This window comes from Callithrix jacchus, chromosome 2, assembly GCF_049354715.1.
Source record: "Callithrix jacchus isolate 240 chromosome 2, calJac240_pri, whole genome shotgun sequence".
NCBI lineage: Eukaryota > Metazoa > Chordata > Mammalia > Primates > Cebidae > Callithrix > Callithrix jacchus.
The window spans coordinates 140,355,211-140,366,369 of record NC_133503.1 but is presented as its reverse complement, the minus strand read 5'-3'; positions in this window follow the sequence as shown (position 1 = coordinate 140,366,369).

Here is an 11,159-nt window from a genome sequence, read left to right as displayed (position 1 = left end):
ACTGGTCTTGAACTCCTGACCTCAAGTGATCTGCCCCACTTGGCCTCCCAAAATGCTGGGATTGGGAGTGAGCCATGGTGGTGAGCCACCACACCCAGCCTATTTTAACTTGTGATAGCAAGTTGAATAAATCTGTCTACTTGGTAACAATGGAATACTCTCCTACTTTGTCATTTTCCTTTTGACTGTTTATGCTATCTTTTGCCAAGCAGGAAAACTTAATTTTTCATATTATCAAATCTACTTTTCCTGTAGTTGCTTTTGGATTTTCAGTTTTAAGATCAACTTCATCATGTAGGCAAGCATGTAAATATAAAAGAGAAAAAGGAAACTAAGATCCACTTCATCCTGAAACCAAGAATGTTTTCTAAAAATCTAAATTTTTCCCGTTTAGGCTCTGTAATCTTTCAGTAAGCAAATTTTATATGTGGTGTGAAGTAGAATTCTTCCAGATGGATACCCATTTATGCCAGTGCTGTGATTGAAACCCTCCTTGTCCAACTTGAAATATCTTCACTGGGCACGGTGGCTCACGCCTGTAATCCCAGCACTTTGGGAGGCTGAGGTGGGCGGATCATGAGGTCAGGAGTTTGAGACAAGCCTGGCTAACATAGTGAAACACCATCTCTACTAAAACTACAAAAAATTTAGCCAGGCATGGTGGCATGTGCCTCTAATCCTGGCTACTCCGGAGGCTGAGGCAGGAGAATCACTTGAACCCGGGAGTTGGAGGTTGTGGTGAGCTGAGATCACACCACTGCACTCGAGCCTGGGCAACAGAGCGAGACTCTGTCTCCGGAAAAAAAATCTAGGCCGGGCATGGTGGCTCACACCTGTAATCCCAGCACTTTGGGAGGCCAAAGTAGGCGGATCACAAGGTCAGGAGTTTGAGACCAGCCTGGCCAATATAATGAAACCCTGTCTCTACTAAAAATACAAAAAATTAGCCTGGGGTGATGGTGCATGCATGTGATCCCAGCTATTCAGGATGTTGAGGAAGGATAGTTGCTTGAACCCGCAAGGCAGAGGTTGCAGTGAGTGGAGATTATGACATTGCACTCCAGCCTGGGCAACAGAATGAGATCCTGTCTCCAAAAAAAAAAAATCTTCAATTCCCATCTATTGTTCCCTGATCTTGTTTTTTCCTCTGATAATATAATAGTTTTACCAGTTTATCAGGTAAGATGAGGCTTACCAAATATATAGGGGTACTTGTAGGGCTGAGAGCCCCACAGGGTCGTGGGGTGAGCCTTATGCTGTACTGAGGTGCAGAAGTACAAGGAAAACGCAGCTTGGCTCGGGGCCATGCCACCTATCAGCAGAGTCAGGCAAGGCCCTGAATGTCCAGAAGCATGCGTATTTATTGTGTATAGGTTAGGGGGCAGGGCAGTGAGTGAAATCATCTTTAAGGATAGTGATAGGGTCGTGAGCAATAAAACATGGTGTCTACCCCCATTAGGTCACCTAAGCCAGGAGGTGGACAGTGTGCAGCAAGGGGCCCATTCCCATGAAGGCAAGGGCCGTGTGCAATAAGGGGTCCACCCCCATTAGGTCACCGAGGCTTGAAGGTGGGCCGTGAACAGTGAAGAGGGTGCAGTGTGCAATACTTATATCTATGGGAAACTACTACTAAGATTTATAGGAGGATGCTAAGTCACATAGCAGTGACAGAGCTATCAAGGTTACTGCCACTTTCTGGCAGCTTCCAATGGGTTCTATGGGAAGATGCTTTTCAAGCAGCACAGTAGCAAGAGCTGATAAAGTTCACAGTCACCAAGGTGGATTACTGGTCTGAGGGCAGGCTTCCACAAGAACTGGAGCAAGGTCCTACAACTCCTTTATCAGGAGGAGTGGCTCTTGCCCTAAGCCTGCCATACAGCAGGTATCTTTACAATACTGAATGCTGCCACCTGGGCCATGGATTCTTGTCCTGGTATAACTGTTTTTCCCTTAAATCATGCTTTGCACTGTTCTGCTCTAGGCATTCCTCTGATTATAAGCTGCTTATTCCTTAATTCATGCTCTGTACTGTGTCTACTCTAGGCATTCCTCCGAATGAACTAAGATATAATTATAGGTATATCTGTAGGGAAATACTCTATAGGCACTCATACTATCAACTATTATGTGATTATAGAGGATTATATAAAGTGATTCATCAAGCCCTATTTCTATAAACTGATATATGATTATGTAAAGGATTATATAAAAGGAAATCGCTGAGTAGTAACACTATAAATTGAGATATTCCTCAGGCCCTAACTGTGCCAGGGTTCTGCTTTGCTCTCATTCCTCGGTGCCTATATGGGGGGTTACCCACAGGTACTACCAAACACTTTTGCATAAAAACTTTAAAATTGTTGTGTACAGTTACCAAAAACTTTGAGGTGTCTTTTTTGTTGTTGTTTTGTTTTTTTTAAGATGGGGTTTCACCATGTTGGTCAGTCTGGTCTTGAACTCCTGACCTCAGGTGATACGCCCGCCTTGGCCTCCAAAGTGCTTGGATTACAGACGTGAGCCAGTACGCCCGGCCAGAGTTGTTTTTTTTTTAAACAGAGTCTCACTCCGTTGCCCAGGCTGGAGTGCAGTGGGACAATCTTGGCTCACTGTAACCTTTGCCTCCCCAGTTTAAGCAATTCTTCTGCCTCAGCCTCCTGAGTAGCTAGGATTACAGGTGTGCGCCACCACACGCACCTGTATACAGCTGACTCTATTTTTAGTAGAGAGGGGGTTTTACCATGTTGGCCAGGCTGCTCTGTATTTTTAGTAGAGCTAAATAAAATAATATACATAAATAACATAAAATAAAATAGAGCTGACTCTGTATTTTTAGTAGAGCGGGGGTTTTACCATGTTGGCCAGGCTGCTCTGACTTTTACCTCAGGTAATCTGTCTGCCTCTGCCTCCCAAAGTGCTGGGATTACAGGAATGAGCTACTGCACCCAGCCCTCCTTTGAGATTTTGACTATACATTATGAACTACCTTGGGTTAGACTGACATATTGGCTTACCTTCTAGAAACTTCAATAATCCTTGTTGCATGTCCCTCAGTAACTTTGGAATTTAATTGTATAATTCTGCAACTTTCTTAAATTTATGGCTGGGTTTATGGGTTTTGCCTTTTGTCACTATTGTGAATGAGATATATTTCCCACTTCTGTTTTTTAAAATTTTTTTCTTCATCCATCTCCCTAGTAGTGTAGCCCACTCTTGTTTTCTTTTCTTTTCTTTTTTTTTTTTTTTTTTTTTGAGACAGAGTTTTGCTCTTGTTGCCCAGGCTGGAGTGCAATGCTTGATGTCGGCTCACTGCAACCTCTGCCTCCCAGGTTCAAGTGATTCTCTTGCCTCAGCCTCCAGAGTAGCGGGGACTACAGGTGCCCGTCATGATGCCTGGCTAATTTTGTATTTTTAATAGATACAGGGTTTTATCATGTTAGTCAGGTTGGTCTCAAACTCCTGACCTCGGGTGATCCAACCACCTCGGCCTCCCAAAGTGCTGGAATTACAAGCATGAGCCACTGCGCCCAGCCTTGTTTTGTTTTAAATAGAGGCAAGGTCTCACTCTGTCGTCCAGGCTGGAGTACAGTGGTACAATCATAGTGCACTGCAGCCCTAAACTCCTGGGCTTCAGCTATCCTTCCACCTCAGCTTCCTGGATATCTATGACTACAGGTGCGCTAACCACATTCGGCTAATTATTTTTCCTTTTTTTGTGTAGAGATGGGGGTCTCATTGTGTTGTCCAAGCTGGACTCAAACTGGCCTCAAGTGACTCTCCTGCCTCGGCCTCTTAAAGCACTTCTAATTATTTAATTTCCTATCCAGTTGACAACAATTTTCCTTTATTTAATTTTTTATTTTTTGAGACGGAATCTTGCTGCATTGCCAGGCTGGAGTGCAGTGGCATGATCCCGGCTCACTGCAACTTCCGTTTTCCGGTTTCAAGCAATTCTCCTGCCTCAGCCTCCCAAGTAGCTGGGACTACAGGCACACACTGCCATGCCAGCTAATTTTTTGTACTTTTAGTTTCACCATGTTGGCCAGGATGGTCTCGATCTCTTGACCTCGTGATTCGCCCACCTCGGCCTCCGAGTTTCTTTATTTTTTATTGGAGAATTTTCTAGTTCTTAAATCCAAAAGTTTCACTTTTATAATATTAGAATCTCCAAAATAATCAGTGATAATAGATGGTTTCCTTTCCTTGAATTGATGTCACATAGTAATAGAAACTATAAAGATCAATTAAATAGCAAAAAATATCAAATAATAAAAATACTGTGTCGAGTTTATTTACTTTTTACATTTTTATTCCATGATGTTATCAAACTGGAGTTTTTAATAGGCAAGATTGTGGAATTCCATTAACATTTGCAGCATATGATATCATTTTGGTTTTTCTCTTTTGATATAGTCACATGAGAGATTTCCTATGGTGAAATGAATTCTTGTTATGGCATATACATTTAATCTGCTAATATTTCACTTAGGAATTTTTGCAGCTCATGGAACATTGGCTTGGTTTTTATTGCTACTGTTGTCTGGTGTCTTATTTTACTACCTTTAAGGTAGATTAGAGAGGGTTTCATCTTTTTAAAGCCTTAAATCATTTGAAGTCCCCATTCATTTGTTGGAAACTAGCTAAATTAAATGGTAAAGTATTTGTCCTGGAGCTAGTAAATATAATAGGCCAGGCACAGTAGCTCACACCTGTAATCCCAGCACTTTGCAAGGCTGAGGCGGGTGGATTGCCTGAGCCCAGGAGCTCAAGACCAGCCTGGGCAACATGGCGAAATCCCATCTATAAAGAATTAACCAGGCATAGTGGAATGCGCTTGTGGTCCCAGCTACCCAGGAGGCTGAGGTGGGAGAATCACCTAAGCCAGGGAAGTCAAGACTACAGTGAGCCAATATTGCACCACTGTACTCCAGCCTGGGTGTAGGAGTAAGACCTTGTCTCAAAAAAATAAATAAAATGGTAAATATTCCATGTATTTTAGGTTTCTTTTAAAGATTTTTCTCCCTGTATGATATAATTCCTGTTTTAGAGATTCCCACCCCCACCCCCAACATTAATAGAAAATCATGTCCATGTCCAAATCACATCTATAGTCCCAGCACTTTGGGATATTGAGGCAGGAGGATTGCTTGAGGCCAGGAGTTCAAGACTGACCTGGGCAACATAGCAAGACCCTGTATCTATAAAAAATATAAAAAATCAGGGGCCGGGCACAGTGGCTCACGCCTGTAATCCCAGCACTTTGGGAGGCCGAGGGGGCGGATCGCCTGAGGTTGGGACGTTGAGACCAGCCTGACCAACATGGTGAAACCCCATCTCTATTAAAAATACAAAAATTAGCTGGGCATGGTGGTGGTGCCTGTAGTTCCAGCTACTGCTACTTGGGAGGCTGAGTCAGGAGAATCGCTTGAACCTGGGAGGCAGAGTTTGCAGTGAGTTGAGATCCAGCCACGGCACTCCAGCCTGGCAACAGAGGGAGACTCTACCTCAAAAAAAAAATAAAAAAATCCATTCTACATTTTTCAAGTTATAGTTGTAGAGGACCATGACATAATCTCTTCTGAATGTACAGTTATATCTTTCTCAGTCCTGATGTTGACTACTTTTATTTTCTAATCAGACTTGCCCATGGGGTTATTACATTGGTCTTTTGAAAGAACTAGTTTTTGGTATTACCATTTCTACCATTTTTATTTTGTGGTTTTAGCTTTTACATTATTTCCCACCATCTCCTTTTATTTTCTAGTTTAAGTATTTTCTATATTTTAGTCATGAAGGTGAGGCAGGAGAATAGGGTCTGGAGGCAGGGAACCTAAAGCAGATTCATGCTGACTTCCTAGAACTAAATCAAAAGGAAAATCCCAACTTTCCAGGCCATGCATGGTTGCTCACACCTGCAATCCCAACACTTTGGGAGGCCGAGGTGGGTTGATCATCTGAGGTCAGGGGTTTGAGACCAGCCTGGCCAACATGAAACGCCATCTCTAAAAAAAAAAGGAAAGGAAAAAAAAAAGAAAATCCCAACTTTCCACATCTAAGTAACAAAAGGACCTGAGGGTACTCCCTTTGCAAACCTCCGTCTCCTTTTTTCTGTGTGGCAGATGGAAAATTGAAAGTACCTAAAGCAACCAATCAGACTATTGTGGGCCGCTACTTTATTTGTATGGGTTGTACAATAACTGGCCAATGGGATACATCAAAAGGGTATGTAAGCCCCAGAAAATTCTGTAATCCTGCTCTTGAGACCCTATGCTTGGCCCGCTACCACCCTGTGAAGTGTACTTTTTTCTTTTCTTTTTTTTAGATACAGCTCCCTCTTTTGCCCAGGCTGGAGTGCACTGGCATAATCTTGACTCACGGCAACCTCTGCCTCCTGGGTTCAAGTGATTCTCCTGCCTCAGCATCCCAAGTAGCTGGGATTATAGGTGCACCACCACACCCAGCTGATTTTGTATTTTTAGTAGAGAGGGGGTTTTACCATGTTGGCCAGGCTGGTCTCAAACTCCTGACCTCAAGTGATCCACCAGCCTAGGCCTCCCAAAGTGTTGGGATTACAGGTGTGAACCACTGTGCCTGGCCAGCCAATTAATATCTTTTGAAGATTTTTTTTTTTTTGTCAGACAGCATGATGATTTTTGCTTGGCGATTTTATTATTTTTATTTTTTTCAGAATTTTCAATTCTTGCCTTCTCAGAAGAAAGAATTTGACTGAGGGGCATAAGAAAGAGGAGAGATCCAGGCAAGTTTCAGAGCAGGAATGAAAGTTTATTTAAAAAGGTTTAGAACAGTAAGGAAATGAAGGAAAATAAAGAAAGGAAAAAAGGTCTGTGCTTTCATTGGTTGAGAAACCAAGTGCACCTAGTGACTTTTAATGTTACTGAAGATATGGCATGTGAAAAAGGCATCTTTTTGCTAGCACAGTGGCTCATATCTATAATCCCAGTATTTTTTGTTTTGTTTCTGTTTTAAATCTTAACCAGGCTGGTCTCAAACTCCTGGGCTCCTCAGATCCTCTCACCTCAGCCTCCCAAAGTGCTAGGATTACAGGAGAGCCACCACACTCAGCATGTAATTGCAGTGTTTTGGGAGGCCAGCTCTATCTCACATTGGATAACCATTGCATTATTATTTTTATTTAAATTTTTTTTTTTTTTTTTTTTTTTTAGAGAGAGTCTTGCTCTGTCACCCAGGCTGGAGTGCAGTGGTGAGATCTCCGCTCACTGCTACCTCAGCCTCCCAGGTTCAAGCAATTCTCCTGCCTCAGCCTCCTGAGTAGCTGGGACCACAGGTGCCTGCCACCACACCATGCTAATTTTTGTATTTTTAGTAGAGACAGGGTTTCACCGTGTTAGCCAGGATGGTCTCGATTTCCTGACCTGGTGATCTACCTGCCGTGGTCTCCCAAAGTGCTGGAATTACAGGCGTGAGCCACCGTAAACGGCTTATTTTTTAAAAAACTTTTTTGAGACAGTCTTTTTTGTATTTTTAATAGAGGATCAGTTGAGGCCAGGAGTTTAAGACCAACCTGGGTGGAAGTCTCTATTCTATAAAAAAATAATTAGGCCTGGTGGCCTGTGGCTCAACCTGAGTGACAGAGTGAGACCGTGACTCTAAAAATCAAAAACAAAAAAACAAAAAAAACTCTACCACAATCTTTTTTTTTTTTTTGCGATGGAGTCTTGCTCTGTTGCCAGGCTGGAGTGCAGTGACGCAATCTCGGCTCACTGCAACCTCCGCCTTCTGGGGTCAAGCGATTCTTCCACCTCAGCCTCCTGAGTAGCTTGGGACCAGAGGCGCGTACCACCACGCCTGGCTAATTTTTGTATTTTTAGTAGAGACGGAGTTTCACCATGTTGGCCAGGATGATCTCAATCTCTTGACCTCGTGATATGCCTACCTATGCCTCCCAAAGTGCTGGGATTACAGGCGTGAGCCACCAATCCGGCCTATTTTTTTTTTTTTTTTTTTTTTTGAGATGAAGCTTCATTCTTGTTGCCCAGGCTAGAGTGCAATGGCACAATCTCCGCTCACTGAAACCTCTGCCTCCCAGGTTCAAACGATTCTCCTGCCTCAGCGCCCCCTCAACCTTCCCAACCCCCGCCCCACGTCTGCCCAGTAGCTGGGATTACAGACATGCGCCACCACGTCTGGCTAATTTTGTATTTTTTATTAGAGACCGGGTTTCTCCGTGTTGGTCAGGCTGGTCTTGAACTCCTAACCTCAGGTGATCCGCCCACCTCGGCCTCCCAAAGTGCTGGGACTACAGGTGTGAGCCACTGGGCTTCACCCACAATCTTATCACACTAAGAAAACTGGTAACTTAATATCTAATATGCAGAACATATTCAAATTTCTTCAACTGTTCCAAAAATGTATTAGAGTTTTTTTTTTTTTCTTTTCCAATCCAAGATTCAATCATGGTTTGTTTTTCCATATGGAATAACTTCCCAGCTTTTTGTTTTTCAGGGTATAGACATGAATTGTCTTATAGAATATTCCTCATTCTGGATTTCTTGTCTCATGTTTTCAGCATAGTTAAGTTCAGGTTACACATTTTGGCAATAGGTTAATAGGTTATGTGTACAACTCAAGCATTATGTTAGAGTCAGACATCAGATAGTTACACCATTTTTGATACCAATTTTGACCATCTGGTTAAGGTGGTAACCACTAGATATAACATTACTATAGAGTGCTGGTCTCTAGTTTTAGCACCCATTAATTATACTTTCCTGACATTTATCTCTCTGGATATGGTAGTTTTCTAATTCTATAATCTCTTCTACATTTCTTATTGACTTTCTAATGAATAGCTCCCACCCACACCCACCTGCTTCCCCTCCCCCCACAGACAGGGTCTCACTCTATCACCAGGCTGGAGTCCAGTGGTTCTATCTTAGCACACTACAACCTCAGCCTCCCTGGTTCAAGCAATTCTCCTGTCTCAGCCTCCCAAGTAGCTGAGATTACAAGCATGTGCCCCTGTGCCCGACTAATTTTTGCATTTTTAGTGGAGATGGGGTTTCACCATGTTGGCTGGGCTGGTCTCAAACTCCTGGCCTCAAGTGATTCACCCACCCCAACCTCCCATAGTTGAGGATTATAGGTGTGAGCTGGGATTATAGGCGTGAGCCACCGTGCCAGGTCTTACACTCATCCTTTTTTGTTATTTTACTGTAGATGTTTTTAATTCAGTGTTTTATCACCCTTTATGGTGGTAGTTCTCAGTGTCCTCAATAAGCAACATTACCTGGGAACTTGTTAAAACTGCAACTTTACTTGGGAACTTGTTACAAATGCAAATCAGAATCCGAGAGGCACCCCAGCAATGTGTTTTAACAAGGTCTCCCTCCTGGCCAACATGGTGAAACCTTGTCTCTACTAAAAATATTAAAAAATTAGCTGGGCGTGGTGGTGCGTGCCCGTAGTCCCAGCTACTTGGGTGGCTGAGGCAGGAGAATCACTTGAACCTGGGAGGTAGAGGTTGCAGTGAGCCAAGACTGCACCACTGCACTCTAGTTTGGCAACAGAGTGAGACTCTGTCTCAAAAAAAAAAAAAAAGTACTCGGCATGGTGGCTCATGCCTGTAATCCCAGCACTTTAGGATGCCACAGTGGGCAGATCACAAGGTCAGGAGTTGGAGACCATCCTGGCCAATATGGTGAAACCTGGTCTCTACTAAAAATACAAAATTAGCTGGTTGCGGTGGCACATGCCTGTAATCCCAGCTACTTGGGAGGCTGAGGCAGAATTGCTTGAATCTAGGAGGTGGAGGTTGCAGTGAGCCAAGAATGTACCACTGCACTCCAGCCTGGATGGCAGAGTGAGACTCCATGTCAAAAAGAAAAGAAAAAAGAAAAAAAAAAAGGTCTCCTCCGAATTCTCACGTTGGATAACCATTGCATAATTATTATTATTTAAATTTTTGAGACAGAATCTTTTTTTGCATTTTAGTGGAGATGGGGGTTTCACCATGTTGGCCGGGCTGGAATCAAACTCCCAACCCCTCAGGTGATCTGCCCACTTTGGCCTCCCAAAGCAGCAGGATTACAGGTGTTAGCGACTGCACACTGCATTATTTTTGTCCCAAATTTGGCCGGTGGACACCTGATGGGCAACTAATTGCTTAAAAGGATGAGATTGTTGTGAGATAGTGGAAGGTACCCACTAAGAGGTAAAGTGAAAAAGTTGAGAACAGGGTCACCCTTTTGGTAAAACAAAATGAAACAAGAAAATGTTCCATAAGTTTATGGGTAGGAATAGCAAACCTAATGCCTTATTTTACATCCTGTGCCTTTTTTTTTTTTTTGAGACAGGGTCTCCCTTTGTCACTCAGGCTGGAGAACAGTAGTGTGATCATAGGTCACTGTAGCCCTCAACGGCCCAGGCACAGGTAATCCTCCCACTTCAGCCTCCTGAGTATCTGGGACCACAGGTCTAAGTCACCACACCTGGGTATTTTATTGTCATTATTATTTAGTAGAAAGGTCTCACAATGCTGCCTAGGCTGGTCTCGAACTCCTGGCCTCAAGGGATCCTCCCGCTTTGGCCTCCCAAAGTGCCGGGATTACAGGCGTGAGTCACCGCGCCCAGCCTATTCTGCGTCTTTTGAATTTAACTCTCCCCACCCCTCCACGGAGTTTCGCTCTATCGCCCAGGCTGGAGTGCAGTGGTGCGATCTCAGCTCACTAAAACCTCTGCCCCGCGGGTTCCAGCGATTTATCTGCCTCAGCCTCCAGAGTAGCATGGGATTACAGGCGCTGGCGTCCACACTTGGCTAATTTTTGTATTTTTAGTAAAGTCGGGATTTCACCATGTTGGCTAGGCTGGTCTCGAACTCCTGACTTCAGGGGATCCACCTGCCTCAGACTTCCAAAGTGCTGGGATTACAGGCATGAGCCACCACACCCGGCGAATTTATCAGGAACTGTATAACACTGATAATACAGAGGAAGAAAACAGCACAATATGATCAAGTTTAGAGGGTCATTCGCTGTAAAAGAACTCTTGGATCTCTTGTTCAAAGAGGTTCAAGCTGCTGTGCTTGTGAGGCCAGGGTAGTTAGTGTCCCTCACATGGCCGGCGATAATGAAAAACTACAAATCAGTTATTTGTCCTTCATTTTCTCCATTCCCCCCACTCAC